Source organism: Pelodiscus sinensis, chromosome 13 (assembly GCF_052426305.1).
Source record: "Pelodiscus sinensis isolate ZL-2025 chromosome 13, ASM5242630v1, whole genome shotgun sequence".
Taxonomy (NCBI): domain Eukaryota; kingdom Metazoa; phylum Chordata; order Testudines; family Trionychidae; genus Pelodiscus; species Pelodiscus sinensis.
This window is the reverse complement of record NC_143064.1, coordinates 14963526-14982389: the sequence shown is the minus strand read 5'-3', so window position 1 is coordinate 14982389 and position 18864 is coordinate 14963526. Positions and strand designations below refer to the sequence as shown.

At 46.6% G+C, this 18864-nt stretch overlaps 1 protein-coding gene and 1 long non-coding RNA gene across 3 annotated transcripts in view; one reads left to right on the top strand and one right to left on the bottom strand.

Moving 5' to 3' along the window:
• The window catches only part of MOSPD1 (motile sperm domain containing 1), a 23705-nt gene extending 14442 nt beyond the window's left edge, over positions 1 to 9263 (bottom strand). The window contains exon 1 of the mRNA XM_075941019.2: positions 9123 to 9263. The gene's annotated coding sequence lies outside the window, so the exon portion shown is untranslated. The remainder of the gene's footprint in view (positions 1 to 9122) is intronic.
• LOC142831295 (uncharacterized) lies at positions 8810 to 18864 on the top strand. 2 transcript variants are annotated; one of them, XR_016350615.1, is made up of 4 exons: positions 8810 to 8943; positions 13892 to 14118; positions 17745 to 17909; positions 18552 to 18864. It is a non-coding gene; the product is annotated as an uncharacterized LOC142831295 (long non-coding RNA). The 2 variants fall into 2 exon arrangements; XR_016350616.1 differs by lacking the exon at positions 8810 to 8943 and adding an exon at positions 12665 to 13764.

The window sequence follows — 18864 nt, the reverse complement described above, 5'->3', positions numbered from 1 at the left end:
ATATGCCCTTCTTTCGTTATTATTTGTATTGCTCTTCTGCCTCATTCCTTAGCCCTGGAGCAAGACCCCACTATACTAAAGACTTAACAAATACAGCAGAAGAAGACTGTCCCTGCAGCAAAAAACCTATAACCAGAGTATAAGACAAGAGACAACAGGTGGATGAAGACAGACGGGAGAGCCTAAGGAAACAATAAGACAATACTGGTCTCTCCAGCTCATCTGTGGAAGTGGGTTTTGCCCATGAAAGCTCATGATATATACCACAACTACACACAAGCAGTTATTTTGACATAATGTCAAAATAATGTTGAGCTGAAGGAATGCTTACTCCGACTCCTGCAACTTTCATTGTATGAGGAGTAAGGGAAGTCAGGGGAAGAGTGCTCTCTCTCAAAATAACTGCTGTGTAGACAGCACCAGAAGTAAAAATAAGCTATTTTGATTTAACCTACATAGCCCAAGTTGCACAGCTTATTTCGAGGTTAGCCCTGCTGCGTAGACGTGCCCTAAGATACCACAGTATTACTCGTTTTTAAAACACATCAGTGGCTTAACTGAAACATCCCAAGATACAATACATTATGTGCCAGTTCATGTTTGTATATGAATCAGGTCACAGTGCAAAGATTCAGAACAAAAGAATCAGGAAGACCTTCTTTCTTTGCCTAATTGCATCTCTGATGTCTGATTGTAATAGAATTTCAGTGTAAAGGCAGTGAATTAAAAAAACAGTATGTAGAAGATAGGTCATTATTCAAAAGTACAGGTAGGTTTTTTTTTATTTTAATCACATTTATTGAAGCTAATTTTGTAATTATTTAAGTTGATATAACAAATAATTGTTTCCCCCCCATGTGTAAACAAAATATTACCCCTCCCTTCCAGATTGTTCAGGTTCATTTCTGGAATCTCAATCCAAACAAAACAAAAAACAAAGCCTCACAACCTGTTCATATTACACACGCAAATGTAATTTATAAGGGTGCGTCTACACTGCACCCAGATCTCGAAATAAGCTACGCAATTTGAGCTATGCAAATTGCATAGCTTATTTCGAGTCAATTTCGAAGTAGCTTATTTCGAAATTTGGCACTGTCTACACAGCACTTATTTCGAAATAAATTGCTATTCTGAAACATCCCTTACTCCTTGTGGAATGAGGTTTACAAGGACATCAGAATAGTGAGCCCATTATACTTTGAAATAACGGGCATGCTCAAAAGACTCAGAATAGCTATTTTGGGATACCTCTGGTATCCCGAAATAGCGCTGCAGTGTAGATGTAGCCTAAGGTAAAAATAAGGCTCCAACCCTGCAAATATGAATACAGGCAGTCCCCGGGTTATGTACAAGATAGGGACTGTAGGTTTGTTCTTAAGTTGAATTTGTATGTAAGTCGGAACTGGCGTCCAGATTCAGCCGCTGTTGAAACTGACCAGCAGCAGCTGAATCAGACACGCCTGGGGCAGAGCAGCTGGGGTGCTGCTGGGTTGGTCCAGTAGCGCCGCACCTCGGCGCTGTGGGACCAACCCGGCAGCCCCCCAGCTGCTCTACCCCAGGTGTCGGCGAGAAAAGCCTGGTCTGCTGGGGCACAGCTACTTCGGGGTTCCCTCACCCCGTTCTTAAGTAGGGATCCAACGTAACTCGGATCCACGTAACCCGGGGACTGCCTGTACAGATGCTTGCCTATATGTGCTAATAGGTAATTCCACTGAAGTCCACAGGTTTCTACAGGGCACGTCTACACAGCAGGGCTAAACTTGAAATAAGCTACACAACTTGAGCTATGCTAATTGCATAGCTTAAGTCAAAATAGCTTATTTCGACTTTTAGCGCTGTCAATTCACAGTGCATGAAGTTAAGTCTGCATGACTGTGGCCTAAAATCGTACTTCACTGTGTTTTCTACCGACCAATAATCTCAGGAGGACCCTGGGAGTTGACTGGAAACTCATAAGCTGGGTGTACATGATGAAATGTTAATTTAAGAAAAACCTCACTTGTGCTGTCTCTCATGGAGTTGAGCCTCCTAGTGGTTTCCAGCATATTATCACCACATCAACTAAACCGGCTGCTCATGTGTTGAACTGAATTGGTGGTTGCACCAGTGGTAATTCTGTTTCTAGAATTCCCTAATGCAGACATAGCCCTGAAGCTATGATTGGTAAGTAAATGCCTAATTTTCTATTTTAAATCATGAAATTGCATTTAATTGTGCCAATAATTTATATCTGAGCGTATTTTCACAAAACTGATACTTAAAAATCCAAAAGGGACTAAAACAGCTAGGCTGTGTCTAGACTGGCAAGTTTTTCCGCAAAAGCAGCTGCTTTTGCGGAAAAACTTGCCAGCTGTCTACACTGGCTGCTTGAATTTCTACAAGAACACTGACGATCTCATGTAAGAAATCAGTACTTCTTGTGGAAATACTATGCTGCTCCCATTCGGGCAAAAGTCCTTTTGCGCAAAAGGGCCAGTGTAGACAGCTCAGATTTGTTTTGTGCAAAAAAGCCCCGATTGCAAAAATGGCAATAGGGGCTTTTTTGCGCAAAAGCGCATCTAGATTGGCATGGACGCTTTTCCACAAAAAGTGCTTTTGCGCAAAAGCATCTGTGCCAATCTAGATGCTCTTTTCCGCAAATGCTTTTAACGGAAAATTTTTCCAGTCTAGACATAGCCCTAGTATAGCTCTACTAGATGCACAGAATTTAGTTCTGATTCAAGATTTTAATTTATTTTAAAAAATTCTCGAAGAGTAGGTGCATATTGTCCTTCCCAAGGACTAACTGTTCTTATTTCAGTATCTTTTCCCCCCCCTAAAATCTATTCTCCCTTCAGAACACATGATTAGCATTGTTGTCTATTGGAAAGTAATTATGTTCTTTTGAAATGAACTCCCTGATGATGATATTCCTGACCGCTGTTTTATTTCTATTTCAAAATGTGTTTTAACTAGGCTACATATCAGCAACTTAAGATTCTGAGGCAATTTAGTTTCTGTCCTCTGCTCAGAATTTTGGTAAATACTTTTTGATTCAGAAGAGATGAATAAGCTCTGCAATTACTTTGCACAGCAAGTCTAATTAGTAGGACTTGAGCATCTTAATGTCTTATTGCTAAATAATATTACTGTTTCATTCAAATCGTACAAGAACTGTATCTGGGTCTAACTTAAAAGAATGCTAGATCACAGGAATGCAAAACTGTTTTCAAATAAGCGGTCTCTTACAGGCAATAGAAGAGAGAATTTTAGGAGAAGCAAATTACAGAGCAATATGTAGTTCAAGAACATAAGAAATAAGATACCAAAAGTTCATTAATATAAAAATCTACATACATGCAATTGGCAAGACTGCACAAAAGATTTTCTTCTAATGATTGTTTTAAACATGCTTACTACATTATGGAATAACTAATAGAAAATATATTTTTGGATATTTTTAAATATTTTATGGGCTCACTTAAGTTCTAATAAATATGATTCTTTATTCTTCAACATTACATTTTATTTAGGGATGTAAAATCGCAGTTAATCAGTTAACCACTTAAACATTAGGTTATCCTAACGTTTAACCAGTTAACTGACTAAAACGGGATCCACATTGGGGACTGCTCCAGCCCAGGTAGAGCAGCCCCTAGCCCACGGGCTGGGGCTGCTTTGGCTCCTCGCTCCCAGTCCTAGACAACAGCAGCCCCTATCCGAGGCAGGCCCTCTACTGGGATCTACTCCAGAACCAACCAATAACTGGTTAACCTTTCACACCCCTAGTTTTGTTTCTTTTTAACACATGCATTGAATTCATTGCAGACTACCTCAACTCCAAGAGTCATGGGTTTTAAAAATATACATATGCATCAGGCTGATGCTTCTGCTTTCTATGTATTGACTGAGTAAAATTTTATTATTCAAACTGGTATCAATGAAAAGTAGCAAGTTTTCACCAATATTGAGGACTAAGGTCAGTATACACTATAGTCTTTTGTACCATAGTAGCATCAGTTAGGAACAAGACACTATTTTTTGTAAAAACGTTTTATTGACAAAAGCCTTTGTGACGACAGCATAAAAGTTCTTTGCAGATATAACTTATTATGTTTTCTGAATCAGTATAAACTATACTACCAAAAGTATTTTTTATTATCTGCATCTCTACTAGAAGGATTTGCTGGTGTAACTATAATAATACCTAGGTCTTATAAAGCACTTTTCCTAGTAGATTTCAAAGTACTTTATTTAAAAAGAGGTATCTAACAGCAAAACTCATTAGAACGCAAAAGGACTATTAAGAACATATAAAGCTAAGCATGGGCATAAATCTTTGCAATAACAGGGCCTAAGGCCTCACACTCCTGCAAACTAATCCACACAAGTGGACTCCTGCAGCTGTATGGAGCCTCAGTGAGACACTGCAAGGGTAGGTATCCATTTATACACAGCTCATATCATCTTAGCAGTTGTAACTGTTTTGCCAGCAGACAATACAGTGTGACAGCTACTTTACCCTGATGATATGCCATGTCACCAAAGGAATCTTCCTCCACAGAGTACCAAAAAGAACACTTCTTGTGTCATGACAGCACTGGTTGCCAGCACTTCCTTTAAAAATCTTTCTACAAGAGGTTTTAACTTGGCAGAGAAAAAAAATGGAGTAAAATGTAACTTATTTCTCCAAGCATAAATCTATGATTTTGGGCTACTTTTAAATGTAATAAAAAAGTGAAAATAAAATTAGGAAGCTTTCACATTTAAGATTCTGTTCTATTCATGTTCTTGTAACCTGCTTATCACCATGATTTCTGAACATATCCTATACCAACCAGGGTTTTTCAAACTGTGGATCATGGCTTTTAAGTGCAACCCACTAGCTGATCGTGAGATGCTTTGTTTACCTGCCTGGGAGCGGTGCGATGGGAGCTGTGGGAAGTGGTAGGGGCCAAGACACTGCTCTCCGCAGCTCCCACTGGCTGGGAACCATGGACGGTCGGTGAAGGTAGGGCTGGGGCAGGCAAGCCCCACACCAGCCCTGCCCCTTTTGCTGAGGCCCCGTCCCCCACTGGGGCCAGGGGCTAACTCTGTTGCAGCTCTGCAGTTTCCTCCCCTTATCAACTAATTGACTAGTCGATAGAAATTCCATTGACTAATCGATTAGCTGATGAAATGCCATTTTGCATCCCTAATTTATATACAGTAAGACACAGGTCCTCTTCAGAATCATTACAAACCAAACGAAAAAACAGTTGAGGGCTGCATGTTAAGTGAGAAGCCAAAACAAAAATCCCAAAACACCCTCACTAATGTGATCCCCGACTGAGACACTGCCCGCATTCCCCTTGCACACCAGAGCACGGGGGGCCCAGACTAGTAGATTTTGTGTGCTCCAGCCCCATAGTGGGGCAGCAGAGAGGCTGGAGCACTAGTGCAGGCTCCCCAATGCTGAAGTGCCAGGGGCCGCATTCAGGCCCCAGACCTTAGGTTCCCCACCCCTGGTTTAAGTTACAGTTAAGTATTAGAATGAGATTCCAACAAGTCAACCAACTTTATTTGTATCAGAGTAATTTTAGATGGCCTTAATATGTAACTATACAATCTACATATTAAACTACCTGTAATTACTTGGGAGAGAGAGTTACCAAGTGATTAGAGCACAAAATCAGATATCAAGAGTTAGGTTCTACTATTTCTAGCTGTTATTGACTCACGGTGTGATCTTAAGCAAATTAGTTAACCTTTCTGTGCCTCAGATTGTTAATTTATAAAAGTTTCAATTCAGCAATATATTTAAGTGTGTTGCCCATTTAAAACTATGGGACTACTCAGAGGCATATTTTGCAGAAGAGGAGCCAAAATGATTGTACTATTATTTACCTATTTACTCACAGGGCATTGTGAAATGCAAGTAATTACTTGCAAGGTGCTTTGTTTGGATAACCTCAAAGAATTATCTATTACATCATATGAATGTAATGAGATACAAGTAACATGATTTCTGGTGTCCATTTTTGTAAGTTTCTGCAAAACAATGTTAAAGAATGAATGCTAAAAGTTATATTTGGATTCAATTTAGCTAGGTCAAAGAGAAAAAACAAGGATATTCTAAATAATGCTGGTGCAGTTTCTTATCCATTCCAATTTAGTTAGGTAATGCAGAATATAATGTAAATCAGTCTCAATCTGAATGTCCTTATTTTTGTACTGCTTACAATATTTTTAAAGGAAATGGGGTATGTTAATACTATATGTTGTTTTTCTCCCAGGTCAAGTAAAGCTGTCAATCAGAAAACAAGAAATTCAAGCATCTGAGAGAAAACAGCTTGAGTTGGGCTAGCTGGAAAAAAAGTCTGTTTTTCTGAAATGTGACAAAGACAGTTCATCTTGGCCACTGCTTTGTGTACCACTGTCTTTAAAATTGTTTCTTGACGAGTTGATCTTATAAGCCTCAGCTGTGGCAGAAGTATTGGTGCACCTTAACTTTGTCAAAGTATTTTCCAGCAGTGAGCAGTAATGGCATAATTAGTGTAGCCCCTAGATGGGTATGGGGAACCTCCAGCCCATAGCTTGACTTGATCTGTCCTGTGAAGCTTGGGGCTCTCCCTCCTCCTCACAGTACAGGGAACCAGCACTGGTGCTCCAGGCACATGGTGAGTCTCTGAGCCTCAATACCCCCTGCATTATAGATGTGAATGGTTAACCAGTTAGCACAGGGGTGGGCAATTATTTTTAATGGGGAGCCACTCCAAGATTTTCGCAAGTGGTCAAGGGCCGCATTTTGGCAAGTGGTCAAGAGGGGTCTTGGGGTCTGGGATAGAGGTTGAGTGCAGAAGGGATAGGAGACTCAGGTGTAGAAGGGGGTGTGCAGTCTGAGAGGGAGTTTGGGTGAAGGAAGGGATTGTGATCTGGGGCAGAGACTTGGGCTGCAGAGTCCAGGAGGGAATATGGGTACAGGAGAGGATTCTAGCCTGAGGGAGGGGGTGGCAGGGTCTGGGAGGGAGTTGTGACCTTGGAGAGAGGGGTACAGAGGCTTTGGATGGTGGCCTGGGGCAGGTAGTTGGTGGGAGGGAGATAGGGTGCCAAAGGCAGGCTCTGGCTGGGAGGCACTTACCTAGGCAGCTCCCAGTCAGCAGCCTTGCAAAACCTGAAGGCTGCAGTGGCAAGCTGCTCCATGTGGCTATGCTCTCAGTAGGGTGAAGGAATGGGAGGAGGAGGAGTCTTCATTGGCTGTCCCTGTCAGCACCAAAACATCTCAGCTGCTATTGGTCGGAAACTGGCCAATGGGAGCTGACAGATTTTGCTGAGGGGTGGGACAGAGCACAAAGCCTCACTCCGGACTAGAGCAGACTGCACAGCTATGTCTACACTGTCATGATTTTCCAGAAATGCTTTTAACAGAAAAGTTTTCCGTTAAAAGCATTTTTGGAAAAGCGCGTCTAGATTGGCAGGATGCTTTTCCGCAAAAGCACTTTTTGCGGAAAAGCGTCCGTGGCCAATCTAGACATGCTTTTCCACAAAAAAGCCCGGATCGCCATTTTCACAATCAGGGCTTTTTGCGGAAAATAAATCTCTGCTGTCTACACTGGCCCTTTTGCGCAAAAGTTTTTCGGAAAAAGACTTTTGCCCGAACGGGAGCAGCATAGTATTTCCGCAAAAGCAGTGACAATCTTACATGAGATTGTCAGTGCTTTTGCAGAAATTCAAGGGGCTAGTGTAGACAGCTGGCAAGTGCTTTTCCGGAAAAAGTGGCCAGTCTAGACACAGCCCACGTGTTTAAGGGTCCTAGTAAGGCAGCCACGGGCCAGATCCAACCCGCTGGCAGTCTGTTGCCCACCCCGGAGTTAACATTACCCTTAATGGGTGAGGCTTACCATTACAGTTAACTGCTGGGGGCTGGAGCCCAGCTGAAGCAGTTCCCAGCTGCAGGGGAAAGCTGCTCCAGCCCAGCCACAGCAGCCACTGCTGCCTCAGAGTGGCTGGACTGCCCCCCATGCTCCCGCCTGCCTGTTTAATCAGTCAGCTGGTTAAACTTAACATTTAACTGGTTAACTAATTAAACAGGATTTTATATCCCTACCTCATGTGGTTGAAGCACCAGCTCTCTACTAAAGGGAGGGGGAGCCATAAGGGCTGGATCAAAGCAAAGCTTGGACTGCATCTGGCATAGGCTCTGCCTGGAAGTGAGGAGGAAGCCCCTCGCACATTAGAACAGGGGAATTTGGTCCCTGTACTGCTTGCAGGCTCCACTCTGTTGCTCCCATTGGCCAGGAATTGCAATCCATGGGTGTGGCAGCGGAATGGTACTTGCAAGTATGCTAGTGCAGAGACAACTGTGCCCCCAGCAGCTGCATCAAGTAGGCATCCCAATACCCTGTCAGCTCCTGCTCAGACCCCCACCCTGCTCCTGCCCAGACCCTGCACCCTACCTACCAGACTCCCACCCACCCTGTTTCAGGACCCTACCTCTCACTCGCTAACAACCCACTCTCCAGCAGCCCCTCCCACACACTGAGCCCCTCCTACTAGCGCCAGGCCCCCAGAAGAGTTAATCCAGTTCTGGGAGGAAGCCCTGAGCCTTGACAGTGCTGGAGTGGGAGGGGGGCGAGGTCTCTCTCTCTCTTTTTTTTTTTTTTTTTTTGCATCTCAGTTGGGGGCCACCCCTGGGAAGTTGGGGTTTCTTGGGGCTTTTTCCACTTCTCAGTGGGGTGCGGCAAAGGCCCCCCAAAGGGGTTCCCCACCCCTGCCCTAGATGCTCCCCACTTCGAGCACCGCCCCGTTTCCCAGACCTCACAGCTGTGGGCCGAGCGAAGGGCGTGAGCGGGCAGGCTGGGTGCCCCCCGGGCCGGGGTGCGGGTCCCCGTCCCGGCTGGGGGCGGCCCGGCTCGGGAGCGCCCCCGTGCGGCGGCGGCCGGGATCGCAGCTCACGTGAGCGTGTTTACAGCGGCGGCCCAGGTGATGCCGGGACCTGTCGGGGGGGGGGGGGATTCCGCGGCCCCCACACCCCGCGGCAGCCCGGCGGGCGGGGGCTGGGACACGAGCCGGCTCCTCCCGCCCGCCGAGCCGGACCCTCAGCCCCGAGCGGCCGCCGCCCCCCCGCGGGTCCCCCAGGGCCCTGCCAGCGCCCCACTCACCGCTCGGGCCCGCCGGGTCCTGGCTCGCCGGCTGCCAGCGCAGAGCCCCTTTGTCAGCCCCCCCCGCCGGCCGACACTGCAGGAAGCGGCGCCGCTGTGGCTGCCGGGATCGTGGCTGACTCGCCCCTCGCCTTCCCCGAGTGACGTCATGGCCCGGCGGCCGCGCGCTGCGGTCTCGGAGCGCTCGTGGGGCGGGGGGGCGCCCGGGGGAGGCGGCTCTCGGGGCCCCTTGCGCCTCTGGTCCGGGCTGACACCGCCCCTCTCCCGGGCTGACGCCCCCCCCAGGCTGACACCCTCCCCCCCTCAGCCATCCTCCTCTCCCTTCCCCCCTCCCGCCTCCTCTCCCTCCCCCCGCCCGGGCTGACACCCTCCCCCCCCCCGCCTCTTCTCCCCTCCCCCCCCCCGGGCTGACACCCTCCCCCTCCTCCTCTCCCTTCCCCCCTCCCGGGCTGACACCCTCCCCCCTTTCCCAGCCTCCTCCCCCCTCCCGGGCTGACACCCTCCCCCCTCCCGGGCTGACACCGCCCCTCTCCCCTCCCCCAGCCTCTTCTCCCGGGTTGATACCCTCCCTTCTCCCCACCCTCCCCCAGCCTCCCTCTCCCCCTCCTGGGCTGACACCCTCCCTTCTCCTGGGCTAACACCCTCCCCCATCCCCCAGTCTTCTCTCCCCTCCTAGGCTGACACCCTTTCCCCTTCTCTCTCCCCCCCCCCCCCCCCCCCAGGTATTTAAGGACAGTCTCCTTTATCTGTGTAACAGTTTCCACATAAACTGAAAAAAACAACAAATAGTCTGGTAGCACTTTATAGACTAACAAAACACGTAGTTTCCCCATAGTCAGTGTACGCAACCCCCTTTGGTGATGCCACAGCCCACACAGCTATGGTCACCTGCCCCTATGGTAACATCTGCAATTGAGAAACAAGTTACACACAGGCACACTAGCTAACTCTGTGCCTCCTAATGACGCCGTGGCTCCCTCATCCTTTTGCTTCTAACAAAAGACAGGACTATGCAGCCCTTTAAAGACTAACAAGATGGTTTATTAGGTGATAAGCTTTTGTGGGCCAGATCCACTTCCTCAGATCAAATAGTGGAAGACAATTGGCATGACCATATATACCAAAGGGATACAATAAAAAAAAGTGAACACATATAAAATTGACAAATCAGATTTTAGAACAGAGGGGGAGTGAAGAGGGGAGGTTAGTGTCTAACTCGTGCGGTAGTGTCGGCTACATTTCTATTACCTTTTTGCTTGTGTCATTTGTTCTATTTTGGCTTTGTGAAATTAAACTGTTTTTAATGGGGCCACCTCTTCCTGTATGTTGCAGTACCTAGCACAGCAGGTTTTTTATTCTGGTTTGGGTCCCAAAGCACTGCTGTATGGATGCACAACCCTGACAGATCATTCCAGGCAGTAAGATTGTTAACACTCTGCAGTTTGTATTCAGTACCAATTAATGTAAGGAAACCAGATGGATGATTTAGATTTACATTGGTCCAGCAACAGGATCTCAGAATGTTTTTTTTTTAAGTTACATCATGCAGTCACTATACTGATTGCTGAAATACAGCCACCTCTGATGTGTAGCACAGCAGCTATTTTAATACTTCAAAATAACAATATGAAACAACTCTGAACAGGAAGTGACTTTTTGTCCAGTTGTAATTATAGGGGAATTTTAAAATAGGAAGAAAGGCATTATGCTGGAATATAGCCAAGATAATAATGATAACACCCATTCTCTTGCAAATTTGTCCTTTGTATCATAATATCTGCACCATGCATTAGAATCTTACAACCATATATTATTTGCTTTTTCAGATTCTGATTAATTTTAATACAGAAATTTAAATCTTTTCAGCACCTCTAAAAATGTATACAGCTAAAGGTATAATAATGGCAAATATTCTCTTTGAGAGACTTAAAGCAACCAAAACAGTTTAATGTTCAATCTATTAAAAATCAACTGAAGGATTATTGTTAAAACATTTATGCTGGGCAGACTTTGAGTCTTCAGAATACTTTTGGAAAGCTAGAATCCTTGTATTATGTACTAATCAAGTGCACCATGTTTTCTCAATTTGAAAACCTTAGCATAAGTTCTCTAATTCAGTAGTCATGGTCATGAACATGCTTCAAAAGTTGAGCCAGCTCATTTATAACAAAAAACAGAAAATGTTTTCATTTTCTTTTTCATTTTTCTTTTAGTTCCCCAGGCCTCCTTGCATAGGATATGTCTACACTATGAGACAAAGTCAAATTAAGATATGCAACTTCAGCTAAGTTAACTGTAGAGCTGAAGTCAAAGTACCTTATCTCAACTTTTGGCACTGTCCACACTGCAGGAAGTCAATGGGAGTACACTCTCCCTTCAACTTCCCTTACTCCTTGTGGAAGCAGGACTACCAGCATCAACTGGAGTGCCCCTCTGCGTTTGAATTAGCTGTCTTAACTAGACCTGCTAATTCAAACCCTGGAAGATCGACAGCAACAGCTTCAACCATTCTCTGTAGTGTAGACATACCATACTGCATAACAATTGACTCCATTGGCTATTTCCTGCAAATCTGAAATGTGTGTTGATCTCCTGCCTATGCCTCCCAACTCTGACTACTGTTTGTCCTCAGTTATTTTGTTGCCAATCCTGTATTGAGCCTGCTGGTTTGCAGGAATTACTAGAGACCTGCACATATATAAAATTGGTATCTGCATCCACAAAAATGATCAGCAGATATCCACATTTGTGAAGTCAGATATCTGCAGATATAAAGTGGATATCTGCAAATTTGCAGGGTTCTAGATACAAAATTTGTATTTGCATCTGTATCTTCAAAAATGAGCCATGGACATCTGAATTCACATGTGTATGTGTGAATACCTGCAGATACAAAGTGGATATCCACAGATTACGGGGCTTTAAGAATTATTTAACTGGGTGAGACCATAGTTTGTCTTATCTGGTATCCTGTTTCGGACTGTCGCCAATAACTGACGCTTCAGAGAAAAGTGAAAAAACTCACATAATGGACAATTCTGCAATAATTAGACCCACATCCATACTGGTATTTAGGCTCCTAATTTCCATAGGCATCCAGTAGCCTATGCACGGGAATGCTTTGCCATCCCAAACCACCAGGAATGGCCCTGCCCATACTCCGCCCCCAGAACGCCTGCTGTTGGCATTCTGGGGGGCGGATTGTTTCTGCCTCTAGTGCAGTGGTCCCCAACCATTTGGGGTTGCCGGGCGCCAGGGGGCGTGGCCGTTCGCCCGCCGGGCGCCCAGGGGGGGGGGAGCCGGGCCGGGTCCCCCCCCATAGCCGCATTCCGGGGGCCGGCGCTCTCCCCCCAAGCGCCGCGCGCCCGGGGCCGGCGCTCTCTCCCCCCCCCCCCTCCAAGCGCCGCGCGCCCGGGGCCGGCGCTCTCTTCCCCCTCCCTCCCCCAAGCGCCGCGCGCCCGGGGCCGGCGCTCTCTCCCTCCTCCCTCCCCCCCCATGCGCCGCGGGGGGTGAATCCGCGGCACCCCCGGGGCCGGCGCTCACCGTGCGCCACGCGCCCGGGGCCGGCTCCGGCACCGCGCATGCGCCACGTGCCCGGGGCCAGGCCAGCCCTGAGCACTTGGCAGGCGCAGACAAATGCCCCCGCCGGCGCCGTGTTGGGGACCACGGCTCTAGTGCCTACCCTCCCCGTGCTCCGGGGGCCAGGGAGGCTGGAGCCGCCATACGGCCTCCTCCCTCCTCTGGGGAGGCGGAAACCGAGCTGCATGGCCTCCTCCCATCCCAGTGCTCCAGGGGCCGGGAAGGCTGGAGTGCATGCACATGCCACTCCCATCTCTTCCCGTGGGGGCGCTGCCTCACCTCCTCCCCTCCCCATGGGGGCAGGGCCTCAGCAAAGGAGGTGGGGTTAGGTGGGGTTGGGGACCTGTCTCCCTCAGCCCCATCTGCACTAACTGACCATGGTAATTTCCATTGTGGATCTGGACCATAGTAACTGGCTTACATCTTGAATCATGACAAGAGATTTTATTTCTCATACAGTATATCTTTATCTTAGGTAATGTAACTGCATAAAAAAGATAAAAATAAATCTGGAACAGCTAACTTCAGTGTTACTTTTTATTTATAGTGTGGTATTACCTAATTATGACAGCCTCATCATGCTGTATAAACATAACAAAGAGATAGTACTGGTCCCAAAATCTTACAGCCTAATAAAAGGGGAGAGAATAGTTGGTTCCTCTCTGATTTTGTAATTCAATTGTAAGCTCTTCAAAGTAGGTACAAGATAACAGTGAAATGATAGTAGTCAGACAACATAAGCAGCTGAGCACATCACCTACATAACTGTTATTGACAATTTTGTAGGCTTCATGGTATAGGAGAATTATAAGAAGGGATTTGAAGGAGGACAATGTGGTGGCTTTGTGAATTTTTACAGGGATCTCCTCCTGTGGATAACTGACTGCAATTAACTTGAGGTAATTAATACCCCTATAAAGGCTAATTTGGACTTTCTCCCAATTTTTGTTCCAGGCAACAAATGTTTGTGGCTTACCATAAAGATAAGAGATGGGTGTTTGGTGAAGACTACCTCAAGTGACTGGTCATTTTGGTGACTAGGGGAATTAATCCTAGACTATAGGTACACCAGCAATCCTAGACTATAGGATTTTCCAGGACAGTCTTGATTTCAAATATTCTGTCCCATTGTCCCTATAAACCATCAAAATGTCCCAGAAATTCCAATCCTTCAATAAATATTTTGGCAGGGGCAGAGAAGAGAGAAAGCCCTAAGACTCCCTGCTGGATCTTGCTTGTGGGGAAGAAATTCATCTAGAAGTGGCTGCGTGTGCTGCTGCTCCCCCTCCCCGGCTGGGGGAACAACAGCACAGGAATGTGCTTTCCTGGAGGCTTTTCCCACTGCTCTGGAATCCGGCCAATAGGAGCAGCGGGAGGCGGTGCCTGGGGCATGATGTTGGGAGCTGCGCAAAAGCAAGTAAGTGGCCCCCCTTCTCCTCATGCCCAAACCCCACATCCCCAGCCCACTCACTCACCGCCTCCATCAAGACCCCGCAGCCCACTCATTCACTGCCTCCATTCAGATCCCGCACCCCCAACCTGCTCACTCACCACCTCCACCAAGACCTGTTCATTCACCACCTCCACCAAGATCCTGCACCCCAGCCCGCTCGCTCAGCACCCTGCCAACATCCTGCACCTCCAGCGTGCTCACAAATCAGAAAAAAATCCTTTGTCAGATCACGTGTCCCAATTTTGGTTTGGAAAATAGGTTCACCGTAACTATAGGTCAAATGAGGAAGTGAAAGCAAAGAGATGTCATAGTGTAGTCTCCTAAAAATCTCTCTGTACACTTTGTCCACTGGGAGCACAAATTAAATATAAGATATCCAGTTCACTCCATTGCTGTGTTATGCAATATGCTTAGTAAATCTGTGCCAGGATTGTGCCTGTGGGGAGAGCTGTGACAGTTGTCCCAGGCTGTGTCTATACTGCACCCCTTTTCCGGAAAAGGGATGCAGATGAGACAAATCGGAATTGCAAATGAAGCGGAGGATTTAAATATCCCCCGCTTCATTTGTATAAACATGGCTGCTGCTTTTTTCCGGCTCGGGGCTTTGCCGGAGAAAAGCGCCAGTCTAGACGGGATCTTTCGGAAAATAAAACCTTTTCCGAAAGGTCCCTTATTCCTCTTAAAATCAGGAATAAGGGACCTTTCGGAAAAGGCTTTATTTTCCAAAAGATCCCGTCTAGACTGGCGCTTTTCTCCGGCAAAGCCCCGAGCCGGAAAAAAGCGGCAGCTATGTTTATACAAATGAAACGGGGGATATTTAAACCCCCCGCTTCATTTGCAATTCTGACTTGTCTCATCTGCATCCCTTTTCCAGAAAAGGGGTGCAGTGTAGACACAGCTCCAGACTTTAGGGGAGCCCAGTCTTGGGAACGTCCAGTGACTGGGACTGAGTAATGCAGCGCCATATCTGGTCATGCCTGCAGTAGGTGCTGAGGAAGCCAGCAAAGGTGGTTTGGAAATACAGAAAGGCTGTGTCTACACTGGGCCACTTATTCCGGAAAAGCAGCCACTTTCCCGGAATAAGCTGTGAGCTGTCTACACTGGCCGCTTGCTTTTCCGGAAAAGCAATGACGATCTACTGTAAAATTGTCAGTGTTTTTCCAGAAAAACTATGCTGCTCCCGTTCGGGCAAAAGTAGCCTTTTCCCGAAAAAACTTCCCCTGCGTCCAGACTCAAGCCGTGTTCTTTCAAAATTATTTCGAAAGAACGCGGCTTTTCTTTCGATGGCGGTAAACCTCATTTCACGAGGAAGAACGCCTTCTTTCGAAAGTTCCTCTTTCGAAAGAAGGTGTTCTACAATGTAAAGAGGCCGTCTTCGAAAGAGAGCATCCAGACTCGCTGGGTGCTCTCTTTCGAAAAAGCGGATTTCCTCTATCGAAAGATCCTCCTGCAGTCTAGACGCGATCTTTCGAAAGAGGCTCTTTCGAAAGATGCTTTCGAAAGAGCCTCTTTCGAAAGAAGCCTGCAGTCTAGACATAGCCCCAGTGACAGTATGGCTGATCTGGTTAGATCCTGTGATGGTGTTGCTGGTGTATATATGTGGGCAGAGTTGGCACCAAGGTTTGTTGCATGGATTGGTTCCTGAGTTAGAGTTATTATGGTGCGGTGTATAGTTGTTGGTGAGAATATGCATAGTCTCTAACAAAAGTTTTATATTTAGTTCTTAATAATATATTTAGTTATATTTAGAGAATATGCATATTCCCACCAACAACTACACACAGCACCATAATAACTCTAACTCATCCTCCCTTATTGGATCCACCTCGTCATCTCCAGCCTGATTTTGGCCTGCATATTTATACCTGCCTCTGGAAATCTCCACTACATGCATCTGACGAAGTGGGTCTTTGCCCATGAAAGCTTATGCTCCAACACTTCAGTTAGTCTATAAGGTGCCACAGGACTCCTCGCTGCTTTTGCAGATTCAGACTAACATGGCTACCCCTCTGATATTTTATTATAGTGTTAGCTTTTGTGAAGTTGGTTGTGAAAGCCATAGATGCTTGTACTTCCTTCCTGCTAATCATAAAAGGCCCTGTGTTTGGAATAATGCCATAAATCTTTGGAGTAGGGTTGCCAGGTGTCTGGTATAGACCCGGACAGTCTGGTATTTTCACCTCCTGTCTGGTAAAAAATTCAGAAAATATTGGACACCAAAAATGCCCAGTATTTTCTGATTTTTTTCCCCAGCTAGGAGGCGAAAATACCAGACACCCGGCAACACTGTACACTCGGTACTGGGCCCAGCCCCCCCTTACCTGGTTCCGCAGGGAAGCTGTGTTCTGGCTCCATGAAGAAAACAAAATGGCTGCTGGCAAAATGCCTAAAAAACTGAAGCCTTCCCTGGGTCTTAGTGCTCAACTTTTCCTATCTTGTTATCCCTATTCTGACTCTGCAGGCACTTAAAGCTGTTTTAATGTTTTTTTGTGTAAGCAGGGACTGAACTGCTGCTTGCTATCAGCCAGCTAAAAAGAGGGGTGGGTGTGCCTGCTACACTTAGTTTAGCTCTGCAAGGTAATCAACTATTGATATGTAAATACAGCTCAGGAGAGAATACGAGGTGTGGCTATGTAAATCCCATTCAGCCAGGGCTGATGGAGGGTCAGTGTTGGAATGGAATGTGGAGAATTGTAAATAATTTGGGACTGTTGTGGGGGTCACTAATCATGATACCCCTAAATGTGGGAACTGTAAAACATGCCACCAGTGCTTGCAGGAGAGACACCATCATCATGGTAAGAGGTCTCTGAGGAACAAGCCTCCCCCCTTCCAGAGTTGAGTGAACTGAGCGGAGGGGAGGGGGGCGGAGAGAGGGCTTGAGTCAGCCTGCTTCACACCTGGCAGGTGTGAGCTGTAAGACTGGCCCAACCTGCCACTTTCCCCCTTTGTTTTAATGACAGACCTAAAGCAGACTACTTGGCTGTGTCTAGACTGGCCAGTTTTTCCGGAAAATCATCTGCTTTTCCGGAAAAACTTGCCAGCTGTCTACACTGGCCGCTTGAATTTCCGCAAAAGCACTGACGATCTCATGTAAGATTGTCAGTGTTTTTGTGGAAATACTATGCTGCTCCCTTTTGGGCAAAAGTCTTTTTCCGAAAAATTTTTGCAAAAAAGGGCCAGTGTAGACAGCAGAGATTTGTTTTCCACAAAAAAGCCCCGATTGCGAAAATGGCGATCGGGGCTTTTTTGCGGAAAAGCGTGTCTAGATTGGCCACGGACGCTTTTCCGCAAAAAGTGCTTTTGCGGAAAAGCGTCCTGCCAATCTAGACGCACTTTTCCGAAAATGCTTTTAACAGAAAACTTTTCCATTAAAAGCATTTCCGGAAAATCATGCCAGTCTAGACGTAGCCCCTGAGGAGTCTTTTCTTTTACTAGTCCAGTGGAAACTGGATTCCTTTGCCAGTCTAGCTGGTGGCTAAAGAGTTGAAATCACTGGTTTGGCTGAGAGCCAGACCCATTGCAGCCAGTGAAGTGGCAGCGGCCATCAGAGTGGGAATCACTGGCTGGTGGCATAATGTGGCTGGTAGGAGCAGCAACCAGCGACGTGGCGCGGAGTGGTGGCAGGCGTGGAGCGGCGACAAGCGGCATGGCGCGGAGCAGCGGCAGCAGGCAAGGAGTGGCAGCAGGCGACCAGCGGAGTGTCTGGTGGCGTGGGACAAGACAGCTGTTGGAGCCTGGCGGAGTGTCGTAAGGTGTCCCCTATCTATCCTCCCACCCCCATTTCTACCCAGGTTGGGAGGTGAAACCCTGTGGGTGAACTTTGGGACTCTGGGTGGCACAGACCAGGGACAGAGATTTTTGGGGTGTTGGACTCTTTGGACTTCAGGTGATTCTTGGCTGGGGTGGGGCTTAGCTCATGTTTGGGTTATGAACTCTGTTTGTGGTGTTTTCCCCAAATTAATGCCATACGACTTCTCTCTCTGTTTCATTAAATGTTTCTTTCCTACACTCAGACTCAGTGCTTGCGAGTGGGGAAGCATTGCCTCTCAGAGGCACCCAGGGGGGTGTGAATTTCCCAGATTACTGGGTGGAGGCTCGAGCCGGTTCTTTGTGAGATTGACCCCAAGATATTGAACCCAGTCCTGGTTACTGCCAGGCCTACCTGGCAGAAGGGTTACATTTGCTTAATAACTCCCCCCTTTTTTTTTTGCTCAACAACTTTGGTCTCCCCCTTTTTTTTCCCGTGCACAGAATTTTTTCCCTGTGTGGTTTTTTTGGGGGCGGGGGGTGGGGGAGGGTGTTTGGTATTTTTGGGTCAGCCATCTGGCAACCCTACTTTGGAGTTTACATTTTCTTAACAGTCCTCTGTTTTCTTTTCTATTCTGCAACACAAGATGTCAGATGCAGTCTTCCCTGCAAATAGCTATGATGGAGAGAGAAGAAAGAACATCAGTATCTTTCTTGTTCTGTTTGGCGGAAAGGGAGAGGGAATAGTTTGCGTTATTCATTATTATTTTGGATGTCAGCAGAAAATGATGTGAGTTGTTCCAGTATATTCTATTAGTGAATATTGGTAGTATTCACAAGAGAGGGTTCTTTCTCTCTAGAGAACCATTAAGTAGCCCAAATTAACATTGTTACATTAAAATTGTGTTCGTGTTCTAACTTTAAGTAAAAATCTTCCCAAAGAAAACTGTTCTTACGTAT